Genomic DNA, 27,541 nt, shown 5'->3' with positions numbered 1-27,541 from the left:
AACCGCTTAAACCCTATACTTACATCCCTAATTAATAATGATCAAGTAGGCTTCATATTGGGGCGTCAAGCTGGTGACAATACCAGGAAGGCGATAGACCTCATTTCACTTATGAATAGAGACAATAAACCCTCCCTCCTTTTAAGCCTAGATGCCGAAAAGGCTTTCGACCGCCTATCTTGGTCCTTTCTCTTCAAGGTGCTTCGACATCAAGGCTTCACTGGTCCATTCATTACTCTCCTCGAATTTCTCTATTCCTCTCCTACCTCCACAGTTAAACTTCCCTCAGCTCCTATTCGCCCATTTAACATAAATAACGGAACTAGACAAGGCTGCCCATTGTCTCCCCTGCTTTTCGCCATCAGTATAGAGCCCCTTGCTAGTGCAATAAGACTCAACAAAGATATCCTAGGTATAAAACATGGAGGTCATGAACACAAAATCTCACTCTTTGCTGATGACATCTTACTCACTCTCATTAGCCCCTTAACATCCCTCCCTGCCCTTCATTCAACAATCTCCTCTTATGAAGCCATTTCAGGATTTAAACTAAATAAAGATAAAACTGAAGCCTTACCAATCAAAATCCCTTCAAATATGCTTTCGGTCCTAAAATCCCACTTCACCTATAACTGGAGATCTCAAACCCTAAAATACCTGGGGATCAACCTCACCACCTCATACTCAACCATCTATAAGCAAAACTTTCCCTCCCTTATTCAGAAAATTCTCCAGGATCTCCACAAATGGACGGTGTATAAAATCTCCTGGATAGGGAGAATATATTCACTAAAAATGAATATACTGCCCCGCATACTGTATCTATTTGAGACTCTACCGGTCCGGGTCCCTTCCATTCAGCTGGCTAAACTACAATCAGCATTCTTAAAGTTTGTTTGGAATCATAAACGTCCAAGAGTTTCCAAGTCTGTTCTTCTCTCTCCTAGAGAACAGGGAGGACTGGGTCTCCCACATTTAAAACACTACTATCAAGCTGCGCACTTGAGACAGCTGAAGGAATGGTCTGACCTAAGAGTCTTTTCTAAATGGGCTATAATAGAGGCCATGGAGGTCTCCCCACTTTCTCTAGCCTCCTACATATGGACCTTAAACCCCCCCAAACTGCCCCATAAGAACTTCCTCCCCACTATACAATTTACCCTCAGTATATGGAAAAATACTGCACGGAAAGCCGGCCTGATCTCACACCCATCCCCACTATATCCTATCTTAGGGAACCCTTTGTTTCCCCCAGGCACTGTCCCCTCCTTTATAGCCAGATGGTACCTCTCAGGATACTATAATTTAAATAACTGGACAGACCCTACCTCTGGCAAACTTATCACACTCTCCTTGTTAGGAGAAAAAATGCACCTCCCCCCATCAAGACTCATGGAAGCGAACCAAATCTCCCACTTCCTTAACAGTCATGTCAGGGGGGCCCCCCCAATACCCTCCCCTACCACCTTTGAAAGAATCTGCCTTCAGAAGGGACATCAAAAAGGCTTAATTTCCCAGATATACTCTCTTCTACAATCAAACTCAGGAACCTTAAAGGCTTCCCACCTCTACATGAAGAAATGGGAAAAAGCTTTATCAATTGATATAAGTAATTCGGACTGGGAAGATATCTGGGAAAATGCCAAACACTCATCTATCTGCACTCAAATCAAAGAAAATATATACAAAATCCTATTCAGGTGGTATCTGACCCCTGAAGTCCTCGCAAATATCTACCCTCACACACCTGACACCTGCTGGAGGGGCTGCTCTCACAAAGGATCTCTTGAACACATCTTCTGGTCCTGCCCAGTAATCATTCCTTTATGGGAAGAGGTCAGCCATCTGATACTCTCGGTCACAGGCATTCCAATCCCATTAGACCCGACGATCTTACTCCTAGGCAAACCTATCCCTGGAGCTCCCAAACCTCTTATGCGTCTGATCACTCACATCCTAACTGCAACGAGACTTTCCATAGCCTCAGCTTGGAAAAACATAGCTCCTCCTAATATCTCAGAAGTTAAACTAAAAATTAACTGGATTATGACAATGGAACAGATGACAGCCACCCTGAGGGACACTGAACCTCAGTATCATAAAATATGGGGCCCATGGACCCTATACTCACCAGATTATATGCCTCCTTGAACTCACATCAGTTTCTGATGATTAGCTCTTCCCCTACACCGGAACCTTAGACCCCTTGCGTTTTTCAGGAATACCTTTCCTAGCTTTCTACACGTTGGGATGAGGTTGCCAAACACTGTACCCTGTTGAAACCCCCCTTCCTGCCAATCCCTTCCCACCCACTCCCCTTCCCGACCCTACCCTTCCCTCTCTCTTCTCTTCTCCCTTAAGCACACCCATACTACACCCTCCCGCTTCTACTGGCTTTACTCTCTCTAGCCACATTATAGGACTTAAACCAAGGACTTGCTCCTACGAACATGGCACTACATCTGTGCTCATCATAGCAGAACCTCCGGACACCTCTTACATAAACCATCTATATTCTCACCTCTGAAACTAAAAGCAAAGACTCTTCCCTCATTCCTCCAATTAAGCTAAGAGACTTACTCATACATAGATTTATCTCTGCACAAAAGCTTGTTAGAAACTGAGATCCTGGTCTGACTGAAAAAGTCTATGCTTTTTGATATTCCTATGTGATCTGATTGATATTTCCAATGTTGTGTTCTGCAAAGTTTATTGTACCCATGCCTATATTTTTTCAATAAAAACTAGAGTTACAAAAAAAAAAAAACCCACAACCAAAGAAAAAAAAATCATTTTTAATTTTGATTAGTCTGTATTGTACTTGCGCGGCGCAGTTGCTGCAGGTCAAAAAAACCATGAACGGATCACTTTCCTTCACATTTGCACGTTGTCCTCTGCAAGAAAAGCAGCTGCATCCTTCCCCCAGAGAGCTTCCAGCGGACTGGCAGGCAGAGCCCTGGCTGCAGCCCCTTTACTTAGCAGCTGCCTGGGCTCAGAGCATTGTGACATCATCGGTTGGCTTCCTGCATGACTCAGCACCACCTGCTCAGGTGCCTGCTTCAGTGCCAGGCTGTGAGAGTGTGCAGCAGGCTAGGAAGGCAACTCCTGTTTAGGCTCTCCACTCCCCGGCCTGTGTCTCCCTCTTGTGGCACACCGCGCACGTCCACACAGACAGAGAGATATGAAGAGGAAGGAGGATGAACGAAAGAAAGATGCACTGTGTTCTCAAACAGCCAGCCAGGCTAGAGACTTGACTTCTTCCTCTGCCCTCCACACTCTCTCCTAGCGTGTTGCCAGAATGCAGGGAGCCGGAAGCCTACTTTACTTTTCTCTTCGACGTGGAGGCACGGCAGCGGAGGGGTGATGGCTGTTCCGGCGCTGGGCGGGGCCATGCTAATGTGATCAGGCGGCAGCTGAGCCTGGCCCGTGCGTCTGCGTTTAGCACAGGTGCGCCCATCCCGGGGGCCCGGCAGGCCTGCACAGGCAGTGGTAAGGGGCCCCCCCCCTGGCAGCTGGTAGCTGGCCGGGGTTAGCCGGCTGTGCGGGGCAGTGCTGGGTTGTGCGCTGTTCGCCGCTGCTGCATTTAGAAGGTAATTAGGGTTATCGCTTCTCGGCCTTTTGGCTAAGATCAAGTGTAGTATCTGTTCTTATCAGTTTAATATCTGATACGTCCCCTATCTGGGGACCATATATTAAATGGATTTTTGGAACAGGGAGATGGAAGAAGAGCTTGCTCTGTCCACTCCGCGCATCGACCTGGTATTGCAGTACCTCCAGGACCGGTGCACTACTCTCTCTAACTAGTGTCAAAAAACAGATCAAAACTACTCAAATACCCAGCTGACTAACTAACTAAGTGTAGGGAAGTGTAGTGGAGAAATTAAGTGTCCCTCTGCAAAGTGAATTTGCCAGTAGCAAGTGTTGTGTATTGTCCACCCTGCTGTGCGGTCTATGTCTGTGCTGCTACTGTTGGGTGCAGGATACATTGTGAAATCCACAATAAAAACATTGTTTCAAATCTGTGTGTGCCTATTTTTGTGCATCTGTGTCATTTATTCATGGACTCTGTATTTCGCATTGGTTATCAGAACCTGAGAACAGACAGGAAAAGAAGTCAGAAAAACAAACACAAAAAACCCCACAACCAAAGAAAAAAAAAATCATTTTTAATTTTGATTAGTCTGTATTGTACTTGCGTGGCGCAGTTGCTGCAGGTCAAAAAAACCATGAACGGATCACTTTCCTTCACGTTTGCACGTTGTCCTCTGCAAGAAACGCAGCTGCATCCTTCCCCCAGAGAGCTTCCAGCGGACTGGCAGGCAGAGCCCTGGCTGCAGCCCCTTTACTTAGCAGCTGCCTGGGCTCAGAGCATTGTGACATCATCGGTTGGCTTCCTGCATGACTCAGCACCACCTGCTCAGGTGCCTGCTTCAGTGCCAGGCTGTGAGAGTGTGCAGCAGGCTAGGAAGGCAACTCCTGTTTAGGCTCTCCACTCCCCGGCCTGTGTCTCCCTCTTGTGGCACACCGCGCACGTCCACACAGACAGAGAGATATGAAGAGGAAGGAGGATGAACGAAAGAAAGATGCACTGTGTTGTCAAACAGCCAGCCAGGCTAGAGACTTGACTTCTTCCTCTGCCCTCCACACTCTCTCCTAGCGTGTTGCCAGAATGCAGGGAGCCGGAAGCCTACTTTACTTTTCTCTTCGACGTGGAGGCACGGCAGCGGAGGGGTGATGGCTGTTCCGGCGCTGGGCGAGGCCATGCTAAAGTGATCAGGCGGCAGCTGAGCCTGGCCCGTGCGTCTGCGTTTAGCACAGGTGCGCCCATCCCGGGGGCCCGGCAGGCCTGCACAGGCAGTGGGAAGGGGGCCCCCCCCCCTGGCAGCTGGTTGCTGGCTGGGGTTAGCCGGCTGTGCGGGGCAGTGCTGGGTTGTGCGCTTTTCACCGCTGCTGCATTTAGAAGGTAATTAGGGTTATCGCTTCTCGGCCTTTTGGCTAAGATCAAGTGTAGTATCTGTTCTTATCAGTTTAATATCTGATACGTCCCCTATCTGGGGACCATATATTAAATGGATTTTTGGAACAGGGAGATGGAAGAAGAGCTTGCTCTGTCCACTCCGCGCATCGACCTGGTATTGCAGTACCTCCAGGACCGGTGCACTACTCTCTCTAACTAGTGTCAAAAAACAGATCAAAACTACTCAAATACCCAGCTGACTAACTAACTAAGTGTAGGGAAGTGTAGTGGAGAAATTAAGTGTCCCTCTGCAAAGTGAATTTGCCAGTAGCAAGTGTTGTGTATTGTCCACCCTGCTGTGCGGTCTATGTCTGTGCTGCTACTGTTGGGTGCAGGATACATTGTGAAATCCACAATAAAAACATTGTTTCAAATCTGTGTGTGCCTATTTTTGTGCATCTGTGTCAATTATTCATGGACTCTGTATTTCGCATTGGTTATCAGAACCTGAGAACAGACAGGAAAAGAAGTCAGAAAAACACACAAAAAAAACCCCACAACCAAAGAAAAAAAAAATCATTTTTAATTTTGATTAGTCTGTATTGTACTTGCGCGGCGCAGTTGCTGCAGGTCAAAAAAACCATGAACGGATCACTTTCCTTCACGTTTGCACGTTGTCCTCTGCAAGAAAAGCAGCTGCATCCTTCCCCCAGAGAGCTTCCAGCGGACTGGCAGGCAGAGCCCTGGCTGCAGCCCCTTTACTTAGCAGCTGCCTGGGCTCAGAGCATTGTGACATCATCGGTTGGCTTCCTGCATGACTCAGCACCACCTGCTCAGGTGCCTGCTTCAGTGCCAGGCTGTGAGAGTGTGCAGCAGGCTAGGAAGGCAACTCCTGTTTAGGCTCTCCACTCCCCGGCCTGTGTCTCCCTCTTGTGGCACACCGCGCACGTCCACACAGACAGAGAGATATGAAGAGGAAGGAGGATGAACGAAAGAAAGATGCACTGTGTTCTCAAACAGCCAGCCAGGCTAGAGACTTGACTTCTTCCTCTGCCCTCCACACTCTCTCCTAGCGTGTTGCCAGAATGCAGGGAGCCGGAAGCCTACTTTGCTTTTCTCTTCGACGTGGAGGCACGGCAGCGGAGGGGTGATGGCTGTTCCGGCGCTGGGCGGGGCCATGCTAATGTAATCAGGCGGCAGCTGAGCCTGGCCCGTGCGTCTGCGTTTAGCACAGGTGCGCCCATCCCGGGGGCCCGGCAGGCCTGCACAGGCAGTGGGAAGGGGGCCCTGGCAGCTGGTAGCTGGCCGGGGTTAGCCGGCTGTGCGGGGCAGTGCTGGGTTGTGCGCTGTTCGCCGCTGCTGCATTTAGAAGGTAATTAGGGTTATCGCTTCTCGGCCTTTTGGCTAAGATCAAGTGTAGTATTTGTTCTTATCAGTTTAATATCTGATACGTCCCCTATCTGGGGACCATATATTAAATGGATTTTTGGAACAGGGAGATGGAAGAAGAGCTTGCTCTGTCCACTCCGCGCATCGACCTGGTATTGCAGTACCTCCAGGACCGGTGCACTACTCTCTCTAACTAGTGTCAAAAAACAGATCAAAACTACTCAAATACCCAGCTGACTAACTAACTAAGTGTAGGGAAGTGTAGTGGAGAAATTAAGTGTCCCTCTGCAAAGTGAATTTGCCAGTAGCAAGTGTTATGTATTGTCCACCCTGCTGTGCGGTCTATGTCTGTGCTGCTACTGTTGGGTGCAGGATACATTGTGAAATCCACAATAAAAACATTGTTTCAAATCTGTGTGTGCCTATTTTTGTGCATCTGTGTCATTTATTCATGGACTCTGTATTTCGCATTGGTTATCAGAACCTGAGAACAGACAGGAAAAGTAGTCAGAAAAACACACAAAAAAAACCCCCAAAACCAAAGAAAAAAAAATCATTTTTAATTTTGATTAGTCTGTATTGTACTTGCACGGCGCAGTTGCTGCAGGTCAAAAAAACCATGAACGGATCACTTTCCTTCACGTTTGCACGTTGTCCTCTGCAAGAAAAGCAGCTGCATCCTTCCCCCAGAGAGCTTCCAGCGGACTGGCAGGCAGAGCCCTGGCTGCAGCCCCTTTACTTAGCAGCTGCCTGGGCTCAGAGCATTGTGACATCATCGGTTGGCTTCCTGTATGACTCAGCACCACCTGCTCAGGTGCCTGCTTCAGTGCCAGGCTGTGAGAGTGTGCAGCAGGCTAGGAAGGCAACTCCTGTTTAGGCTCTCCACTCCCCGGCCTGTGTCTCCCTCTTGTGGCACACCGCGCACGTCCACACAGACAGAGAAATATGAAGAGGAAGGAGGATGAACGAAAGAAAGATGCACTGTGTTCTCAAACAGCCAGCCAGGCTAGAGACTTGACTTCTTCCTCTGCCCTCCACACTCTCCTAGCGTGTTGCCAGAATGCAGGGAGCCGGAAGCCTACTTTACTTTTCTCTTCGACGTGGAGGCACGGCAGCGGAGGGGTGATGGCTGTTCCGGCGCTGGGCGGGGCCATGCTAATGTAATCAGGCGGCAGCTGAGCCTGGCCCGTGCGTCTGCGTTTAGCATAGGTGCGCCCATCCCGGGGGCCCGGCAGGCCTGCACAGGCAGTGGGAAGGGGGCCCCCCCCTGGCAGCTGGTAGCTGGCTGGGGTTAGCCGGCTGTGCGGGGCAGTGCTGGATTGTGCGCTGTTCGCCGCTGCTGCATTTAGAAGGTAATTAGGGTTATCGCTTCTCGGCCTTTTGGCTAAGATCAAGTGTAGTATCTGTTCTTATCAGTTTAATATCTGATACGTCCCCTATCTGGGGACCATATATTAAATGGATTTTTGGAACAGGGAGATGGAAGAAGAGCTTGCTCTGTCCACTCCGCGCATCGACCTGGTATTGCAGTACCTCCAGGACCGGTGCACTACTCTCTCTAACTAGTGTCAAAAAACAGATCAAAACTACTCAAATACCCAGCTGACTAACTAACTAAGTGTAGGGAAGTGTAGTGGAGAAATTAAGTGTCCCTCTGCAAAGTGAATTTGCCAGTAGCAAGTGTTGTGTATTGTCCACCCTGCTGTGCGGTCTATGTCTGTGCTGCTACTGTTGGGTGCAGGATACATTGTGAAATCCACAATAAAAACATTGTTTCAAATCTGTGTGTGCCTATTTTTGTGCATCTGTGTCATTTATTCATGGACTCTGTATTTCGCATTGGTTATCAGAACCTGAGAACAGACAGGAAAAGAAGTCAGAAAAACACACACAAAAAAAACCCACAACCAAAGAAAAAAAAATCATTTTTAATTTTGATTAGTCTGTATTGTACTTGCGCGGCGCAGTTGCTGCAGGTCAAAAAAACCATGAACGGATCACTTTCCTTCACGTTTGCACGTTGTCCTCTGCAAGAAAAGCAGCTGCATCCTTCCCCCAGAGAGCTTCCAGCGGACTGGCAGGCAGAGCCCTGGCTGCAGCCCCTTTACTTAGCAGCTGCCTGGGCTCAGAGCATTGTGACATCATCGGTTGGCTTCCTGCATGACTCAGCACCACCTGCTCAGGTGCCTGCTTCAGTGCCAGGCTGTGAGAGTGTGCAGCAGGCTAGGAAGGCAACTCCTGTTTAGGCTCTCCACTCCCCGGCCTGTGTCTCCCTCTTGTGGCACACCGCGCACGTCCACACAGACAGAGAGATATGAAGAGGAAGGAGGATGAACGAAAGAAAGATGCACTGTGTTCTCAAACAGCCAGCCAGGCTAGAGACTTGACTTCTTCCTCTGCCCTCCACACTCTCTCCTAGCGTGTTGCCAGAATGCAGGGAGCCGGAAGCCTACTTTACTTTTCTCTTCGACGTGGAGGCACGGCAGCGGAGGGGTGATGGCTGTTCCGGCGCTGGGCGGGGCCATGCTAATGTGATCAGGCGGCAGCTGAGCCTGGCCCGTGCGTCTGCATTTAGCACAGGTGCGCCCATCCCGGGGGCCCGGCAGGCCTGCACAGGCAGTGGGAAGGGGGCCCCCCCCCCTGGCAGCTGGTAGCTGGCCGGGGTTAGCCGGCTGTGCGGGGCAGTGCTGGGTTGTGCGCTGTTCGCCGCTGCTGCATTTAGAAGGTAATTAGGGTTATCGCTTCTCGGCCTTTTGGCTAAGATCAAGTGTAGTATCTGTTCTTATCAGTTTAATATCTGATACGTCCCCTATCTGGGGACCATATATTAAATGGATTTTTGGAACAGGGAGATGGAAGAAGAGCTTGCTCTGTTCACTCCGCGCATCGACCTGGTATTGCAGTACCTCCAGGACCGGTGCACTACTCTCTCTAACTAGTGTCAAAAAACAGATCAAAACTACTCAAATACCCAGCTGACTAACTAACTAAGTGTAGGGAAGTGTAGTGGAGAAATTAAGTGTCCCTCTGCAAAGTGAATTTGCCAGTAGCAAGTGTTGTGTATTGTCCACCCTGCTGTGCGGTCTATGTCTGTGCTGCTACTGTTGGGTGCAGGATACATTGTGAAATCCACAATAAAAACATTGTTTCAAATCTGTGTGTGCCTATTTTTGTGCATCTGTGTCATTTATTCATGGACTCTGTATTTCGCATTGGTTATCAGAACCTGAGAACAGACAGGAAAAGAAGTCAGAAAAACACACAAAAAAAACCCCACAACCAAAGAAAAAAAAAATCATTTTTAATTTTGATTAGTCTGTATTGTACTTGCGCGGCGCAGTTGCTGCAGGTCAAAAAAACCATGAACGGATCACTTTCCTTCACGTTTGCACGTTGTCCTCTGCAAGAAAAGCAGCTGCATCCTTCCCCCAGAGAGCTTCCAGCGGACTGGCAGGCAGAGCCCTGGCTGCAGCCCCTTTACTTAGCAGCTGCCTGGGCTCAGAGCATTGTGACATCATCGGTTGGCTTCCTGCATGACTCAGCACCACCTGCTCAGGTGCCTGCTTCAGTGCCAGGCTGTGAGAGTGTGCAGCAGGCTAGGAAGGCAACTCCTGTTTAGGCTCTCCACTCCCCGGCCTGTGTCTCCCTCTTGTGGCACACCGCGCACGTCCACACAGACAGAGAGATATGAAGAGGAAGGAGGATGAACGAAAGAAAGATGCACTGTGTTCTCAAACAGCCAGCCAGGCTAGAGACTTGACTTCTTCCTCTGCCCTCCACACTCTCTCCTAGCGTGTTGCCAGAATGCAGTGAGCCGGAAGCCTACTTTACTTTTCTCTTCGACGTGGAGGCACGGCAGCGGAGGGGTGATGGCTGTTCCGGCGCTGGGTGGGGCCATGCTAATGTGATCAGGCGGCAGCTGAGCCTGGCCCGTGCGTCTGCGTTTAGCACAGGTGCGCCCATCCCGGGGGCCCGGCAGGCCTGCACAGGCAGTGGGAAGGGCCCCCCCCCCCCCTGGCAGCTGGTAGCTGGCCGGGGTTAGCCGGCTGTGCGGGGCAGTGCTGGGTTGTGCGCTGTTCGCCGCTGCTGCATTTAGAAGGTAATTAGGGTTATCGCTTCTCGGCCTTTTGGCTAAGATCAAGTGTAGTATTTGTTCTTATCAGTTTAATATCTGATACGTCCCCTATCTGGGGACCATATATTAAATGGATTTTTGGAACAGGGAGATGGAAGAAGAGCTTGCTCTGTCCACTCCGCGCATCGACCTGGTATTGCAGTACCTCCAGGACCGGTGCACTACTCTCTCTAACTAGTGTCAAAAAACAGATCAAAACTACTCAAATACCCAGCTGACTAACTAAGTGTAGGGAAGTGTAGTGGAGAAATTAAGTGTCCCTCTGCAAAGTGAATTTGCCAGTAGCAAGTGTTATGTATTGTCCACCCTGTTGTGCGGTCTATGTCTGTGCTGCTACTGTTGGGTGCAGGATACATTGTGAAATCCACAATAAAAACATTGTTTCAAATCTGTGTGTGCCTATTTTTGTGCATCTGTGTCATTTATTCATGGACTCTGTATTTCGCATTGGTTATCAGAACCTGAGAACAGACAGGAAAAGAAGTCAGAAAAACACACAAAAAAAACCCCCACAACCAAAGAAAAAAAAATCATTTTTAATTTTGAGTAGTCTGTATTGTACTTGCGCGGCGCAGTTGCTGCAGGTCAAAAAAACCATGAACGGATCACTTTCCTTCACGTTTGCACGTTGTCCTCTGCAAGAAAAGCAGCTGCATCCTTCCCCCAGAGAGCTTCCAGCGGACTGGCAGGCAGAGCCCTGGCTGCAGCCCCTTTACTTAGCAGCTGCCTGGGCTCAGAGCATTGTGACATCATCGGTTGGCTTCCTGCATGACTCAGCACCACCTGCTCAGGTGCCTGCTTCAGTGCCAGGCTGTGAGAGTGTGCAGCAGGCTAGGAAGGCAACTCCTGTTTAGGCTCTCCACTCCCCGGCCTGTGTCTCCCTCTTGTGGCACACCGCGCACGTCCACACAGACAGAGAGATATGAAGAGGAAGGAGGATGAACGAAAGAAAGATGCACTGTGTTCTCAAACAGCCAGCCAGGCTAGAGACTTGACTTCTTCCTCTGCCCTCCACACTCTCTCCTAGCGTGTTGCCAGAATGCAGGGAGCCGGAAGCCTACTTTACTTTTCTCTTCGACGTGGAGGCACGGCAGCGGAGGGGTGATGGCTGTTCCGGCGCTGGGCGGGGCCATGCTAATGTAATCAGGCGGCAGCTGAGCCTGGCCCGTGCGTCTGCGTTTAGCACAGGTGCGCCCATCCCGGGGGCCCGGCAGGCCTGCACAGGCAGTGGGAAGGGCCCCCCCCCCCCCTGGCAGCTGGTAGCTGGCCGGGGTTAGCCGGCTGTGCGGGGCAGTGCTGGGTTGTGCGCTGTTCGCCGCTGCTGCATTTAGAAGGTAATTAGGGTTATCGCTTCTCGGCCTTTTGGCTAAGATCAAGTGTAGTATTTGTTCTTATCAGTTTAATATCTGATACGTCCCCTATCTGGGGACCATATATTAAATGGATTTTTGGAACAGGGAGATGGAAGAAGAGCTTGCTCTGTCCACTCCGCGCATCGACCTGGTATTGCAGTACCTCCAGGACCGGTGCACTACTCTCTCTAACTAGTGTCAAAAAACAGATCAAAACTACTCAAATACCCAGCTGACTAACTAAGTGTAGGGAAGTGTAGTGGAGAAATTAAGTGTCCCTCTGCAAAGTGAATTTGCCAGTAGCAAGTGTTATGTATTGTCCACCCTGTTGTGCGGTCTATGTCTGTGCTGCTACTGTTGGGTGCAGGATACATTGTGAAATCCACAATAAAAACATTGTTTCAAATCTGTGTGTGCCTATTTTTGTGCATCTGTGTCATTTATTCATGGACTCTGTATTTCGCATTGGTTATCAGAACCTGAGAACAGACAGGAAAAGAAGTCAGAAAAACACACAAAAAAAACCCCCACAACCAAAGAAAAAAAAATCATTTTTAATTTTGAGTAGTCTGTATTGTACTTGCGCGGCGCAGTTGCTGCAGGTCAAAAAAACCATGAACGGATCACTTTCCTTCACGTTTGCACGTTGTCCTCTGCAAGAAAAGCAGCTGCATCCTTCCCCCAGAGAGCTTCCAGCGGACTGGCAGGCAGAGCCCTGGCTGCAGCCCCTTTACTTAGCAGCTGCCTGGGCTCAGAGCATTGTGACATCATCGGTTGGCTTCCTGCATGACTCAGCACCACCTGCTCAGGTGCCTGCTTCAGTGCCAGGCTGTGAGAGTGTGCAGCAGGCTAGGAAGGCAACTCCTGTTTAGGCTCTCCACTCCCCGGCCTGTGTCTCCCTCTTGTGGCACACCGCGCACGTCCACACAGACAGAGAGATATGAAGAGGAAGGAGGATGAACGAAAGAAAGATGCACTGTGTTCTCAAACAGCCAGCCAGGCTAGAGACTTGACTTCTTCCTCTGCCCTCCACACTCTCTCCTAGCGTGTTGCCAGAATGCAGGGAGCCGGAAGCCTACTTTACTTTTCTCTTCGACGTGGAGGCACGGCAGCGGAGGGGTGATGGCTGTTCCGGCGCTGGGCGGGGCCATGCTAATGTAATCAGGCGGCAGCTGAGCCTGGCCCGTGCGTCTGCGTTTAGCACAGGTGAGCCCATCCCGGGGGCCCGGCAGGCCTGCACAGGCAGTGGGAAGGGGGCCCCCCCCTGGCAGCTGGTAGCTGGCTGGGGTTAGCCGGCTGTGCGGGGCAGTGCTGGGTTGTGCGCTGTTCGCCGCTGCTGCATTTAGAAGGTAATTAGGGTTATCGCTTCTCGGCCCTTTGGCTAAGATCAAGTGTAGTATCTGTTCTTATCAGTTTAATATCTGATACGTCCCCTATCTGGGGACCATATATTAAATGGATTTTTGGAACAGGGAGATGGAAGAAGAGCTTGCTCTGTCCACTCCGCGCATCGACCTGGTATTGCAGTACCTCCAGGACCGGTGCACTACTCTCTCTAACTAGTGTCAAAAAACAGATCAAAACTACTCAAATACCCAGCTGACTAACTAACTAAGTGTAGGGAAGTGTAGTGGAGAAATTAAGTGTCCCTCTGCAAAGTGAATTTGCCAGTAGCAAGTGTTGTGTATTGTCCACCCTGCTGTGCGGTCTATGTCTGTGCTGCTACTGTTGGGTGCAGGATACATTGTGAAATCCACAATAAAAACATTGTTTCAAATCTGTGTGTGCCTATTTTTGTGCATCTGTGTCATTTATTCATGGACTCTGTATTTCGCATTGGTTATCAGAACCTGAGAACAGACAGGAAAAGTAGTCAGAAAAACACACACAAAAAACCCCCACAACCAAAGAAAAAAAAATCATTTTTAATTTTGATTAGTCTGTATTGTACTTGCGCGGCGCAGTTGCTGCAGGTCAAAAAAACCATGAACGGATCACTTTCCTTCACGTTTGCACGTTGTCCTCTGCAAGAAAAGCAGCTGCATCCTTCCCCCAGAGAGCTTCCAGCGGACTGGCAGGCAGAGCCCTGGCTGCAGCCCCTTTACTTAGCAGCTGCCTGGGCTCAGAGCATTGTGACATCATCGGTTGGCTTCCTGCATGACTCAGCACCACCTGCTCAGGTGCCTGCTTCAGTGCCAGGCTGTGAGAGTGTGCAGCAGGCTAGGAAGGCAACTCCTGTTTAGGCTCTCCACTCCCCGGCCTGTGTCTCCCTCTTGTGGCACACCGCGCACGTCCACACAGACAGAGAAATATGAAGAGGAAGGAGGATGAACGAAAGAAAGATGCACTGTGTTCTCAAACAGCCAGCCAGGCTAGAGACTTGACTTCTTCCTCTGCCCTCCACACTCTCTCCTAGCGTGTTGCCAGAATGCAGGGAGCCGGAAGCCTACTTTACTTTTCTCTTCGACGTGGAGGCACGGCGGCGGAGGGGTAATGGCTGTTCCGGCGCTGGGCGGGGCCATGCTAATGTGATCAGGCGGCAGCTGAGCCTGGCCCGTGCGTCTGCGTTTAGCACAGGTGCGCCCATCCCGGGGGCCCGGCAGGCCTGCACAGGCAGTGGGAAGGGGGCCCCCCCCCCCTGGCAGCTGGTAGCTGGCCGGGGTTAGCCGGCTGTGCGGGGCAGTGCTGGGTTGTGCGCTGTTCGCCGCTGCTGCATTTAGAAGGTAATTAGGGTTATCGCTTCTCGGCCTTTTGGCTAAGATCAAGTGTAGTATCTGTTCTTATCAGTTTAATATCTGATACGTCCCCTATCTGGGGACCATATATTGAATGGATTTTTGGAACAGGGAGATGGAAGAAGAGCTTGCTCTGTCCACTCCGCGCATCGACCTGGTATTGCAGTACCTCCAGGACCGGTGCACTACTCTCTCTAACTAGTGTCAAAAAACAGATCAAAACTACTCAAATACCCAGCTGACTAACTAACTAAGTGTAGGGAAGTGTAGTGGAGAAATTAAGTGTCCCTCTGCAAAGTGAATTTGCCAGTAGCAAGTGTTGTGTATTGTCCACCCTGCTGTGCGGTCTATGTCTGTGCTGCTACTGTTGGGTGCAGGATACATTGTGAAATCCACAATAAAAACATTGTTTCAAATCTGTGTGTGCCTATTTTTGTGCATCTGTGTCATTTATTCATGGACTCTGTATTTCGCATTGGTTATCAGAACCTGAGAACAGACAGGAAAAGAAGTCAGAAAAACACACACAAAAAAAACCCACAACCAAAGAAAAAAAAAATCATTTTTAATTTTGATTAGTCTGTATTGTACTTGCGCGGCGCAGTTGCTGCAGGTCAAAAAAACCATGAACGGATCACTTTCCTTCACGTTTGCACGTTGTCCTCTGCAAGAAAAGCAGCTGCATCCTTCCCCCAGAGAGCTTCCAGCGGACTGGCAGGCAGAGCCCTGGCTGCAGCCCCTTTACTTAGCAGCTGCCTGGGCTCAGAGCATTGTGACATCATCGGTTGGCTTCCTGCATGACTCAGCACCACCTGCTCAGGTGCCTGCTTCAGTGCCAGGCTGTGAGAGTGTGCAGCAGGCTAGGAAGGCAACTCCTGTTTAGGCTCTCCACTCCCCGGCCTGTGTCTCCCTCTTGTGGCACACCGCGCACGTCCACACAGACAGAGAGATATGAAGAGGAAGGAGGATGAACGAAAGAAAGATGCACTGTGTTCTCAAACAGCCAGCCAGGCTAGAGACTTGACTTCTTCCTCTGCCCTCCACACTCTCTCCTAGCGTGTTGCCAGAATGCAGGGAGCCGGAAGCCTACTTTGCTTTTCTCTTCGACGTGGAGGCACAGCAGCGGAGGGGTGATGGCTGTTCCGGCGCTGGGCGGGGCCATGCTAATGTAATCAGGCGGCAGCTGAGCCTGGCCCGTGCGTCTGCGTTTAGCACAGGTGCGCCCATCCCGGGGGCCCGGCAGGCCTGCACAGGAAGTGGGAAGGGGGCCCTGGCAGCTGGTAGCTGGCCGGGGTTAGCCGGCTGTGCGGGGCAGTGCTGGGTTGTGCGCTGTTCGCCGCTGCTGCATTTAGAAGGTAATTAGGGTTATCGCTTCTCGGCCCTTTGGCTAAGATCATGTGTAGTATCTGTTCTTATCAGTTTAATATCTGATACGTCCCCTATCTGGGGACCATATATTAAATGGATTTTTGGAACAGGGAGATGGAAGAAGAGCTTGCTCTGTCCACTCCGCGCATCGACCTGGTATTGCAGTACCTCCAGGACCGGTGCACTACTCTCTCTAACTAGTGTCAAAAAACAGATCAAAACTACTCAAATACCCAGCTGACTAACTAACTAAGTGTAGGGAAGTGTAGTGGAGAAATTAAGTGTCCCTCTGCAAAGTGAATTTGCCAGTAGCAAGTGTTGTGTATTGTCCACCCTGCTGTGCGGTCTATGTCTGTGCTGCTACTGTTGGGTGCAGGATACATTGTGAAATCCACAATAAAAACATTGTTTCAAATCTGTGTGTGCCTATTTTTGTGCATCTGTGTCATTTATTCATGGACTCTGTATTTCGCATTGGTTATCAGAACCTGAGAACAGACAGGAAAAGTAGTCAGAAAAACACACAAAAAAAAAACCCACAACCAAAGAAAAAAAAATCATTTTTAATTTTGATTAGTCTGTATTGTACTTGCGCGGCGCAGTTGCTGCAGGTCAAAAAAACCATGAACGGATCACTTTCCTTCACGTTTGCACGTTGTCCTCTGCAAGAAAAGCAGCTGCATCCTTCCCCCAGAGAGCTTCCAGCGGACTGGCAGGCAGAGCCCTGGCTGCAGCCCCTTTACTTAGCAGCTGCCTGGGCTCAGAGCATTGTGACATCATCGGTTGGCTTCCTGCATGACTCAGCACCACCTGCTCAGGTGCCTGCTTCAGTGCCAGGCTGTGAGAGTGTGCAGCAGGTTAGGAAGGCAACTCCTGTTTAGGCTCTCCACTCCCCGGCCTGTGTCTCCCTCTTGTGGCACACCGCGCACGTCCACACAGACAGAGAAATATGAAGAGGAAGGAGGATGAACGAAAGAAAGATGCACTGTGTTCTCAAACAGCCAGCCAGGCTAGAGACTTGACTTCTTCCTCTGCCCTCCACACTCTCTCCTAGCGTGTTGCCAGAATGCAGGGAGCCGGAAGCCTACTTTACTTTTCTCTTCGACGTGGAGGCACGGCAGCGGAGGGGTGATGGCTGTTCCGGCGCTGGGCCATGCTAATGTAATCAGGCGGCAGCTGAGCCTGGCCCGTGCGTCTGCGTTTAGCACAGGTGCGCCCATCCCGGGGGCCCGGCAGGCCTGCACAGGCAGTGGGAAGGGGGCCCCCCCCTGGCAGCTGGTAGCTGGCTGGGGTTAGCCGGCTGTGCGGGGCAGTGCTGGGTTGTGCGCTGTTCGCCGCTGCTGCATTTAGAAGGTAATTAGGGTTATCGCTTCTCGGCCTTTTGGCTAAGATCAAGTGTAGTATCTGTTCTTATCAGTTTAATATCTGATATGTCCCCTATCTGGGGACCATATATTAAATGGATTTTTGGAACAGGGAGATGGAAGAAGAGCTTGCTCTGTCCACTCCGCGCATCGACCTGGTATTGCAGTACCTCCAGGACCGGTGCACTACTCTCTCTAACTAGTGTCAAAAAACAGATCAAAACTACTCAAATTCCCAGCTGACTAACTAACTAAGTGTAGGGAAGTGTAGTGGAGAAATTAAGTGTCCCTCTGCAAAGTGAATTTGCCAGTAGCAAGTGTTGTGTATTGTCCACCCTGCTGTGTGGTCTATGTCTGTGCGGCTACTGTTGGGTGCAGGATACATTGTGAAATCCACAATAAAAACATTGTTTCAAATCTGTGTGTGCCTATTTTTGTGCATCTGTGTCATTTATTCATGGACTCTGTATTTCGCATTGGTTATCAGAACCTGAGAACAGACAGGAAAAGAAGTCAGAAAAACACACAAAAAAAAAACCCACAACCAAAGAAAAAAAAATCATTTTTAATTTTGATTAGTCTGTATTGTACTTGCGCGGCGCAGTTGCTGCAGGTCAAAAAAACCATGAACGGATCACTTTCCTTCACGTTTGCACGTTGTCCTCTGCAAGAAAAGCAGCTGCATCCTTCCCCCAGAGAGCTTCCAGCGGACTGGCAGGCAGAGCCCTGGCTGCAGCCCCTTTACTTAGCAGCTGCCTGGGCTCAGAGCATTGTGACATCATCGGTTGGCTTCCTGCATGACTCAGCACCACCTGCTCAGGTGCCTGCTTCAGTGCCAGGCTGTGAGAGTGTGCAGCACGCTAGGAAGGCAACTCCTGTTTAGGCTCTCCACTCCCCGGCCTGTGTCTCCCTCTTGTGGCACACCGCGCACGTCCACACAGACAGAGAGATATGAAGAGGAAGGAGGATGAACGAAAGAAAGATGCACTGTGTTCTCAAACAGCCAGCCAGGCTAGAGACTTGACTTCTTCCTCTGCCCTCCACACTCTCTCCTAGCGTGTTGCCAGAATGCAGGGAGCCGGAAGCCTACTTTACTTTTCTCTTCGACGTGGAGGCACGGCAGCGGAGGGGTGATGGCTGTTCCGGCGCTGGGCGGGGCCATGCTAATGTGATCAGGCGGCAGCTGAGCCTGGCCCGTGCGTCTGCGTTTAGCACAGGTGCGCCCATCCCGGGGGCCCGGCAGGCCTGCACAGGCAGTGGAAAGGGGGCCCCCCCCCCTGGCAGCTGGTAGCTGGCCGGGGTTAGCCGGCTGTGCGGGGCAGTGCTGGGTTGTGCGCTGTTCGCCGCTGCTGCATTTAGAAGGTAATTAGGGTTATCGCTTCTCGGCCCTTTGGCTAAGATCAAGTGTAGTATCTGTTCTTATCAGTTTAATATCTGATACGTCCCCTATCTGGGGACCATATATTAAATGGATTTTTGGAACAGGGAGATGGAAGAAGAGCTTGCTCTGTCCACTCCGCGCATCGACCTGGTATTGCAGTACCTCCAGGACCGGTGCACTACTCTCTCTAACTAGTGTCAAAAAACAGATCAAAACTACTCAAATACCCAGCTGACTAACTAACTAAGTGTAGGGAAGTGTAGTGGAGAAATTAAGTGTCCCTCTGCAAAGTGAATTTGCCAGTAGCAAGTGTTGTGTATTGTCCACCCTGCTGTGCGGTCTATGTCTGTGCTGCTACTGTTGGGTGCAGGATACATTGTGAAATCCACAATAAAAACATTGTTTCAAATCTGTGTGTGCCTATTTTTGTGCATCTGTGTCATTTATTCATGGACTCTGTATTTCGCATTGGTTATCAGAACCTGAGAACAGACAGGAAAAGTAGTCAGAAAAACACACAAAAAAAAAACTCACAACCAAAGAAAAAAAAAATCATTTTTAATTTTGATTAGTCTGTATTGTACTTGCGCGGCGCAGTTGCTGCAGGTCAAAAAAACCATGAACGGATCACTTTCCTTCACGTTTGCACGTTGTCCTCTGCAAGAAAAGCAGCTGCATCCTTCCCCCAGAGAGCTTCCAGCGGACTGGCAGGCAGAGCCCTGGCTGCAGCCCCTTTACTTAGCAGCTGCCTGGGCTCAGAGCATTGTGACATCATCGGTTGGCTTCCTGCATGACTCAGCACCACCTGCTCAGGTGCCTGCTTCAGTGCCAGGCTGTGAGAGTGTGCAGCAGGTTAGGAAGGCAACTCCTGTTTAGGCTCTCCACTCCCCGGCCTGTGTCTCCCTCTTGTGGCACACCGCGCACGTCCACACAGACAGAGAAATATGAAGAGGAAGGAGGATGAACGAAAGAAAGATGCACTGTGTTCTCAAACAGCCAGCCAGGCTAGAGACTTGACTTCTTCCTCTGCCCTCCACACTCTCTCCTAGCGTGTTGCCAGAATGCAGGGAGCCGGAAGCCTACTTTACTTTTCTCTTCGACGTGGAGGCACGGCAGCGGAGGGGTGATGGCTGTTCCGGCGCTGGGCGGGGCCATGCTAATGTGATCAGGCGGCAGCTGAGCCTGGCCCGTGCGTCTGCGTGTAGCACAGGTGCGCCCATCCCGGGGGCCCGGCAGGCCTGCACAGGCAGTGGGAAGGGGGCCCCCCCCTGGCAGCTGGTAGCTGGCTGGGGTTAGCCGGCTGTGCGGGGCAGTGCTGGGTTGTGCGCTGTTCGCCGCTGCTGCATTTAGAAGGTAATTAGGGTTATCGCTTCTCGGCCTGTTGGCTAAGATCAAGTGTAGTATCTGTTCTTATCAGTTTAATATCTGATACGTCCCCTATCTGGGGACCATATATTAAATGGATTTTTGGAACAGGGAGATGGAAGAAGAGCTTGCTCTGTCCACTCCGCGCATCGACCTGGTATTGCAGTACCTCCAGGACCGGTGCACTGGAAACAGTAAATTCGGGCGCCTGAGGCTAGTGGACAAATCGGGCGCCGCCATTCACTCCTATAATAAATATCGTTTAATGGGCGCCCGATAGGAAAAAAGGGCGCCGGAGAAAAATAACGTTTTAAAAGCGGCGCCTGGAGACTTAATGTTTTATTACTGTTTCTCATGATTACACATTATTTAATGATTTATACATTTTTAAATTTTATTTTTAAACGAAAAACAGTACAATATTTTTTCCAAACATTATTTTTAAACGAAAAACAGTACATTTTTTTTTTAACATTATTTTTAAACGAAAAAACCAACAGGGGGGTCTTAGGTTTAGGCACCAACAGGGGGGTCTTAGGTTTAGGCACCAACAGGGGGTCTTAGGTTTAGGCACCAAAAGGGGGGTCTTAGGTTTAGGCACCAACAGGGGGGTCTTAGGTTTAGGCACCAACAGGGGGTCTTAGGTTTAGGCACCAACAGGGGGGTCTTAGGTTTAGGCACCAACAGGGGGGTCTTAGGTTTAGGCACTAACAGGGGGGTCTTAGGTTTAGGCACCAACAGGGGGTCTTAGGTTTAGGCACTAACAGGGGGGTCTAGGGGTTAGGGGTAGGTACAGGGAGGGTTACTTAGGCACCAACAGGGGGGGTCTTAGGTTTAGGCATCAACAGGGGGGTCTAGGGGTTAGGGGTAGGTACAGGGAGGGTTACTTAGTAATTATTTTTTTTAAACGTTATTATACGTTTCACTATTTAAACGAAAGATTAACGTTTTTACAATTGCCGATTTAATACACATTTTTTAATGATTTATAACTTTAAAAAACATTAATTTTAAACGAAAAACAGTACAATATTTTTTTAAACGTTATCCATGCTTATCGTTAAAAACCCGGCGCCCTTTTTTCCCAGCGCCCCTTTTTAACGTACGCCGGTGCACTACTCTCTCTAACTAGTGTCAAAAAACAGATCAAAACTACTCAAATACCCAGCTGACTAACTAACTAAGTGTAGGGAAGTGTAGTGGAGAAATTAAGTGTCCCTCTGCAAAGTGAATTTGCCAGTAGCAAGTGTTGTGTATTGTCCACCCTGCTGTGCGGTCTATGTCTGTGCTGCTACTGTTGGGTGCAGGATACATTGTGAAATCCACAATAAAAACATTGTTTCAAATCTGTGTGTGCCTATTTTTGTGCATCTGTGTCATTTATTCATGGACTCTGTATTTCGCATTGGTTATCAGAACCTGAGAACAGACAGGAAAAGAAGTCAGAAAAACACACACAAAAAAAACCCACAACCAAAGAAAAAAAAAAATCATTTTTAATTTTGATTAGTCTGTATTGTACTTGCGCGGCGCAGTTGCTGCAGGTCAAAAAAACCATGAACGGATCACTTTCCTTCACGTTTGCACGTTGTCCTCTGCAAGAAAAGCAGCTGCATCCTTCCCCCAGAGAGCTTCCAGCGGACTGGCAGGCAGAGCCCTGGCTGCAGCCCCTTTACTTAGCAGCTGCCTGGGCTCAGAGCATTGTGACATCATCGGTTGGCTTCCTGCATGACTCAGCACCACCTGCTCAGGTGCCTGCTTCAGTGCCAGGCTGTGAGAGTGTGCAGCAGGCTAGGAAGGCAACTCCTGTTTAGGCTCTCCACTCCCCGGCCTGTGTCTCCCTCTTGTGGCACACCGCGCACGTCCACACAGACAGAGAGATATGAAGAGGAAGGAGGATGAACGAAAGAAAGATGCACTGTGTTCTCAAACAGCCAGCCAGGCTAGAGACTTGACTTCTTCCTCTGCCCTCCACACTCTCTCCTAGCGTGTTGCCAGAATGCAGGGAGCCGGAAGCCTACTTTACTTTTCTCTTCGACGTGGAGGCACGGCAGCGGAGGGGTGATGGCTGTTCCGGCGCTGGGCGGGGCCATGCTAATGTGATCAGGCGGCAGCTGAGCCTGGCCCGTGCGTCTGCGTGTAGCACAGGTGCGCCCATCCCGGGGGCCCGGCAGGCCTGCACAGGCAGTGGGAAGGGGCCCCCCCCCCTGGCAGCTGGTAGCTGGCCGGGGTTAGCCGGCTGTGCGGGGCAGTGCTGGGTTGTGCGCTGTTCGCCGCTGCTGCATTCAGAAGGTAATTAGGCAGTGGCGTAGCTAAGGAGCTGTGGGCTCCGATGCAAGTTCTACAATGGGGCCCCCCAAGCACTCTAAACATAACAATTGATACGGCGCACCAAAACCTGCCAGTGGCAACTACAGTGTCAGAGGTGCAAGAAGGGGATGGGGAACAGTGTGTTAGTGATTACCACTATTCACAGCATCTATAGAAGTGATTATTATGAGCACAGGACCAATAGAGAGCTAATAATGTAGTTGAGGGAGAGCCCTTTGGGGCCCCTCTGGCCCAAGGGCCCCGATGCGGTCGCTACCTCTGCACCCCCTATTGCTACGCCCCTGTAATTAGGGTTATCGCTTCTCGGCCTTTTGGCTAAGATCAAGTGTAGTATCTGTTCTTATCAGTTTAATATCTGATACGTCCCCTATCTGGGGACCATATATTAAATGGATTTTTGGAACAGGGAGATGGAAGAAGAGCTTGCTCTGTCCACTCCGCGCATCGACCTGGTATTGCAGTACCTCCAGGACCGGTGCACTACTCTCTCTAACTAGTGTCAAAAAACAGATCAAAACTACTCAAATTCCCAGCTGACTAACTAACTAAGTGTAGGGAAGTGTAGTGGAGAAATTAAGTGTCCCTCTGCAAAGTGAATTTGCCAGTAGCAAGTGTTGTGTATTGTCCACCCTGCTGTGTGGTCTATGTCTGTGCGGCTACTGTTGGGTGCAGGATACATTGTGAAATCCACAATAAAAACATTGTTTCAAATCTGTGTGTGCCTATTTTTGTGCATCTGTGTCATTTATTCATGGACTCTGTATTTCGCATTGGTTATCAGAACCTGAGAACAGACAGGAAAAGAAGTCAGAAAAACACACAAAAAAAAAACCCACAACCAAAGAAAAAAAAATCATTTTTAATTTTGATTAGTCTGTATTGTACTTGCGCGGCGCAGTTGCTGCAGGTCAAAAAAAAACATGAACGGATCACTTTCCTTCACGTTTGCACGTTGTCCTCTGCAAGAAAAGCAGCTGCATCCTTCCCCCAGAAAGCTTCCAGCGGACTGGCAGGCAGAGCCCTGGCTGCAGCCCCTTTACTTAGCAGCTGCCTGGGCTCAGAGCATTGTGACATCATCGGTTGGCTTCCTGCATGACTCAGCACCACCTGCTCAGGTGCCTGCTTCAGTGCCAGGCTGTGAGAGTGTGCAGCACGCTAGGAAGGCAACTCCTGTTTAGGCTCTCCACTCCCCGGCCTGTGTCTCCCTCTTGTGGCACACCGCGCACGTCCACACAGACAGAGAGATATGAAGAGGAAGGAGGATGAACGAAAGAAAGATGCACTGTGTTCTCAAACAGCCAGCCAGGCTAGAGACTTGACTTCTTCCTCTGCCCTCCACACTCTCTCCTAGCGTGTTGCCAGAATGCAGGGAGCCGGAAGCCTACTTTACTTTTCTCTTCGACGTGGAGGCACGGCAGCGGAGGGGTGATGGCTGTTCCGGCGCTGGGCGGGGCCATGCTAATGTGATCAGGCGGCAGCTGAGCCTGGCCCGTGCGTCTGCGTTTAGCACAGGTGCGCCCATCCCGGGGGCCCGGCAGGCCTGCACAGGCAGTGGAAAGGGGGCCCACCCCCCTGGCAGCTGGTAGCTGGCCGGGGTTAGCCGGCTGTGCGGGGCAGTGCTGGGTTGTGCGCTGTTCGCCGCTGCTGCATTTAGAAGGTAATTAGGGTTATCGCTTCTCGGCCCTTTGGCTAAGATCAAGTGTAGTATCTGTTCTTATCAGTTTAATATCTGATACGTCCCCTATCTGGGGACCATATATTAAATGGATTTTTGGAACAGGGAGATGGAAGAAGAGCTTGCTCTGTCCACTCCGCGCATCGACCTGGTATTGCAGTACCTCCAGGACCGGTGCACTACTCTCTCTAACTAGTGTCAAAAAACAGATCAAAACTACTCAAATACCCAGCTGACTAACTAACTAAGTGTAGGGAAGTGTAGTGGAGAAATTAAGTGTCCCTCTGCAAAGTGAATTTGCCAGTAGCAAGTGTTGTGTATTGTCCACCCTGCTGTGCGGTCTATGTCTGTGCTGCTACTGTTGGGTGCAGGATACATTGTGAAATCCACAATAAAAACATTGTTTCAAATCTGTGTGTGCCTATTTTTGTGCATCTGTGTCATTTATTCATGGACTCTGTATTTCGCATTGGTTATCAGAACCTGAGAACAGACAGGAAAAGTAGTCAGAAAAACACACAAAAAAAAAACTCACAACCAAAGAAAAAAAAAATCATTTTTAATTTTGATTAGTCTGTATTGTACTTGCGCGGCGCAGTTGCTGTAGGTCAAAAAAACCATGAACGGATCACTTTCCTTCACGTTTGCACGTTGTCCTCTGCAAGAAAAGCAGCTGCATCCTTCCCCCAGAGAGCTTCCAGCGGACTGGCAGGCAGAGCCCTGGCTGCAGCCCCTTTACTTAGCAGCTGCCTGGGCTCAGAGCATTGTGACATCATCGGTTGGCTTCCTGCATGACTCAGCACCACCTGCTCAGGTGCCTGCTTCAGTGCCAGGCTGTGAGAGTGTGCAGCAGGTTAGGAAGGCAACTCCTGTTTAGGCTCTCCACTCCCCGGCCTGTGTCTCCCTCTTGTGGCACACCGCGCACGTCCACACAGACAGAGAAATATGAAGAGGAAGGAGGATGAACGAAAGAAAGATGCACTGTGTTCTCAAACAGCCAGCCAGGCTAGAGACTTGACTTCTTCCTCTGCCCTCCACACTCTCTCCTAGCGTGTTGCCAGAATGCAGGGAGCCGGAAGCCTACTTTACTTTTCTCTTCGACGTGGAGGCACGGCAGCGGAGGGGTGATGGCTGTTCCGGCGCTGGGCCATGCTAATGTAATCAGGCGGCAGCTGAGCCTGGCCCGTGCGTCTGCGTTTAGCACAGGTGCGCCCATCCCGGGGGCCCGGCAGGCCTGCACAGGCAGTGGGAAGGGGGCCCCCCCCTGGCAGCTGGTAGCTGGCTGGGGTTAGCCGGCTGTGCGGGGCAGTGCTGGGTTGTGCGCTGTTCGCCGCTGCTGCATTTAGAAGGTAATTAGGGTTATCGCTTCTCGGCCTTTTGGCTAAGATCAAGTGTAGTATCTGTTCTTATCAGTTTAATATCTGATACGTCCCCTATCTGGGGACCATATATTAAATGGATTTTTGGAACAGGGAGATGGAAGAAGAGCTTGCTCTGTCCACTCCGCGCATCGACCTGGTATTGCAGTACCTCCAGGACCGGTGCACTGGAAACAGTAAATTCGGGCGCCTGAGGCTAGTGGACAAATCGGGCGCCGCCATTCACTCCTATAATAAATATCGTTTAATGGGCGCCCGATAGGAAAAAAGGGCGCCGGAGAAAAATAACGTTTTAAAAGCGGCGCCTGGAGACTTAATGTTTTATTACTGTTTCTCATGATTACACATTATTTAATGATTTATACATTTTTAAATTTTATTTTTAAACGAAAAACAGTACAATATTTTTTCCAAACATTATTTTTAAACGAAAAACAGTACATTTTTTTTTAACATTATTTTTAAACGAAAAAACCAACAGGGGGGTCTTAGGTTTAGGCACCAACAGGGGGGTCTTAGGTTTAGGCACCAACAGGGGGTCTTAGGTTTAGGCACCAAAAGGGGGGTCTTAGGTTTAGGCACCAACAGGGGGGTCTTAGGTTTAGGCACCAACAGGGGGTCTTAGGTTTAGGCACCAACAGGGGGGTCTTAGGTTTAGGCACCAACAGGGGGGTCTTAGGTTTAGGCACTAACAGGGGGGTCTTAGGTTTAGGCACCAACAGGGGGTCTTAGGTTTAGGCACTAACAGGGGGGTCTAGGGGTTAGGGGTAGGTACAGGGAGGGTTACTTAGGCACCAACAGGGGGGGTCTTAGGTTTAGGCATCAACAGGGGGGTCTAGGGGTTAGGGGTAGGTACAGGGAGGGTTACTTAGTAATTATTTTTTTTAAACGTTATTATACGTTTCACTATTTAAACGAAAGATTAACGTTTTTACAATTGCCGATTTAATACACATTTTTTAATGATTTATAACTTTAAAAAACATTAATTTTAAACGAAAAACAGTACAATATTTTTTTAAACGTTATCCATGCTTATCGTTAAAAACCCGGCGCCCTTTTTTCCCAGCGCCCCTTTTTAACGTACGCGTAGGGAAGTGTAGTGGAGAAATTAAGTGTCCCTCTGCAAAGTGAATTTGCCAGTAGCAAGTGTTGTGTATTGTCCACCCTGCTGTGCGGTCTATGTCTGTGCTGCTACTGTTGGGTGCAGGATACATTGTGAAATCCACAATAAAAACATTGTTTCAAATCTGTGTGTGCCTATTTTTGTGCATCTGTGTCATTTATTCATGGACTCTGTATTTCGCATTGGTTATCAGAACCTGAGAACAGACAGGAAAAGAAGTCAGAAAAACACACACAAAAAAAACCCACAACCAAAGAAAAAAAAAATCATTTTTAATTTTGATTAGTCTGTATTGTACTTGCGCGGCGCAGTTGCTGCAGGTCAAAAAAACCATGAACGGATCACTTTCCTTCACGTTTGCACGTTGTCCTCTGCAAGAAAAGCAGCTGCATCCTTCCCCCAGAGAGCTTCCAGCGGACTGGCAGGCAGAGCCCTGGCTGCAGCCCCTTTACTTAGCAGCTGCCTGGGCTCAGAGCATTGTGACATCATCGGTTGGCTTCCTGCATGACTCAGCACCACCTGCTCAGGTGCCTGCTTCAGTGCCAGGCTGTGAGAGTGTGCAGCAGGCTAGGAAGGCAACTCCTGTTTAGGCTCTCCACTCCCCGGCCTGTGTCTCCCTCTTGTGGCACACCGCGCACGTCCACACAGACAGAGAGATATGAAGAGGAAGGAGGATGAACGAAAGAAAGATGCACTGTGTTCTCAAACAGCCAGCCAGGCTAGAGACTTGACTTCTTCCTCTGCCCTCCACACTCTCTCCTAGCGTGTTGCCAGAATGCAGGGAGCCGGAAGCCTACTTTACTTTTCTCTTCGACGTGGAGGCACGGCAGCGGAGGGGTGATGGCTGTTCCGGCGCTGGGCGGGGCCATGCTAATGTGATCAGGCGGCAGCTGAGCCTGGCCCGTGCGTCTGCGTGTGGCACAGGTGCGCCCATCCCGGGGGCCCGGCAGGCCTGCACAGGCAGTGGGAAGGGGCCCCCCCCCC

The 27,541-nt window shown here is 50.0% G+C and overlaps 16 non-coding genes across 16 annotated transcripts; all 16 read left to right on the top strand.

The window, feature by feature from the left end:
- Positions 1-3,602: 3,602 nt before the first annotated feature.
- On the top strand, positions 3,603-3,793 carry LOC137505522 (U2 spliceosomal RNA). Its single transcript, XR_011020132.1, has one exon. It is a non-coding gene; the product is annotated as a U2 spliceosomal RNA (small nuclear RNA).
- A 1,182-nt stretch (positions 3,794-4,975) lies between these two features.
- Positions 4,976-5,166, top strand: LOC137505521 (U2 spliceosomal RNA). The gene has a single exon (XR_011020131.1). It is a non-coding gene; the product is annotated as a U2 spliceosomal RNA (small nuclear RNA).
- Positions 5,167-6,341: 1,175 nt separating this feature from the next.
- LOC137505626 (U2 spliceosomal RNA) lies at positions 6,342-6,532 on the top strand. The gene has a single exon (XR_011020234.1). It is a non-coding gene; the product is annotated as a U2 spliceosomal RNA (small nuclear RNA).
- A 1,178-nt stretch (positions 6,533-7,710) lies between these two features.
- LOC137505520 (U2 spliceosomal RNA) lies at positions 7,711-7,901 on the top strand. Its single transcript, XR_011020130.1, has one exon. It is a non-coding gene; the product is annotated as a U2 spliceosomal RNA (small nuclear RNA).
- Positions 7,902-9,083: 1,182 nt separating this feature from the next.
- LOC137505566 (U2 spliceosomal RNA) lies at positions 9,084-9,274 on the top strand. The gene has a single exon (XR_011020174.1). It is a non-coding gene; the product is annotated as a U2 spliceosomal RNA (small nuclear RNA).
- A 1,183-nt stretch (positions 9,275-10,457) lies between these two features.
- Positions 10,458-10,648, top strand: LOC137505624 (U2 spliceosomal RNA). Its single transcript, XR_011020232.1, has one exon. It is a non-coding gene; the product is annotated as a U2 spliceosomal RNA (small nuclear RNA).
- Positions 10,649-11,827: 1,179 nt separating this feature from the next.
- LOC137505623 (U2 spliceosomal RNA) lies at positions 11,828-12,018 on the top strand. Its single transcript, XR_011020231.1, has one exon. It is a non-coding gene; the product is annotated as a U2 spliceosomal RNA (small nuclear RNA).
- Positions 12,019-13,194: 1,176 nt separating this feature from the next.
- Positions 13,195-13,385, top strand: LOC137505598 (U2 spliceosomal RNA). Its single transcript, XR_011020206.1, has one exon. It is a non-coding gene; the product is annotated as a U2 spliceosomal RNA (small nuclear RNA).
- Positions 13,386-14,568: 1,183 nt separating this feature from the next.
- On the top strand, positions 14,569-14,759 carry LOC137505622 (U2 spliceosomal RNA). Its single transcript, XR_011020230.1, has one exon. It is a non-coding gene; the product is annotated as a U2 spliceosomal RNA (small nuclear RNA).
- Positions 14,760-15,935: 1,176 nt separating this feature from the next.
- LOC137505651 (U2 spliceosomal RNA) lies at positions 15,936-16,126 on the top strand. The gene has a single exon (XR_011020258.1). It is a non-coding gene; the product is annotated as a U2 spliceosomal RNA (small nuclear RNA).
- A 1,175-nt stretch (positions 16,127-17,301) lies between these two features.
- On the top strand, positions 17,302-17,492 carry LOC137505705 (U2 spliceosomal RNA). The gene has a single exon (XR_011020306.1). It is a non-coding gene; the product is annotated as a U2 spliceosomal RNA (small nuclear RNA).
- A 1,182-nt stretch (positions 17,493-18,674) lies between these two features.
- On the top strand, positions 18,675-18,865 carry LOC137505597 (U2 spliceosomal RNA). The gene has a single exon (XR_011020205.1). It is a non-coding gene; the product is annotated as a U2 spliceosomal RNA (small nuclear RNA).
- A 1,181-nt stretch (positions 18,866-20,046) lies between these two features.
- On the top strand, positions 20,047-20,237 carry LOC137505649 (U2 spliceosomal RNA). Its single transcript, XR_011020257.1, has one exon. It is a non-coding gene; the product is annotated as a U2 spliceosomal RNA (small nuclear RNA).
- A 2,435-nt stretch (positions 20,238-22,672) lies between these two features.
- On the top strand, positions 22,673-22,863 carry LOC137505519 (U2 spliceosomal RNA). The gene has a single exon (XR_011020129.1). It is a non-coding gene; the product is annotated as a U2 spliceosomal RNA (small nuclear RNA).
- Positions 22,864-24,046: 1,183 nt separating this feature from the next.
- LOC137505596 (U2 spliceosomal RNA) lies at positions 24,047-24,237 on the top strand. Its single transcript, XR_011020204.1, has one exon. It is a non-coding gene; the product is annotated as a U2 spliceosomal RNA (small nuclear RNA).
- A 1,176-nt stretch (positions 24,238-25,413) lies between these two features.
- On the top strand, positions 25,414-25,604 carry LOC137505583 (U2 spliceosomal RNA). The gene has a single exon (XR_011020191.1). It is a non-coding gene; the product is annotated as a U2 spliceosomal RNA (small nuclear RNA).
- The last annotated feature ends 1,937 nt before the right edge of the window (positions 25,605-27,541 follow it).

Source organism: Hyperolius riggenbachi, chromosome 4 (assembly GCF_040937935.1).
Source record: "Hyperolius riggenbachi isolate aHypRig1 chromosome 4, aHypRig1.pri, whole genome shotgun sequence".
In the NCBI taxonomy this organism is placed as follows: domain Eukaryota; kingdom Metazoa; phylum Chordata; class Amphibia; order Anura; family Hyperoliidae; genus Hyperolius; species Hyperolius riggenbachi.
Note: the sequence above shows the minus strand (reverse complement) of the source record. Positions and strands in the feature narration are given on the sequence as shown.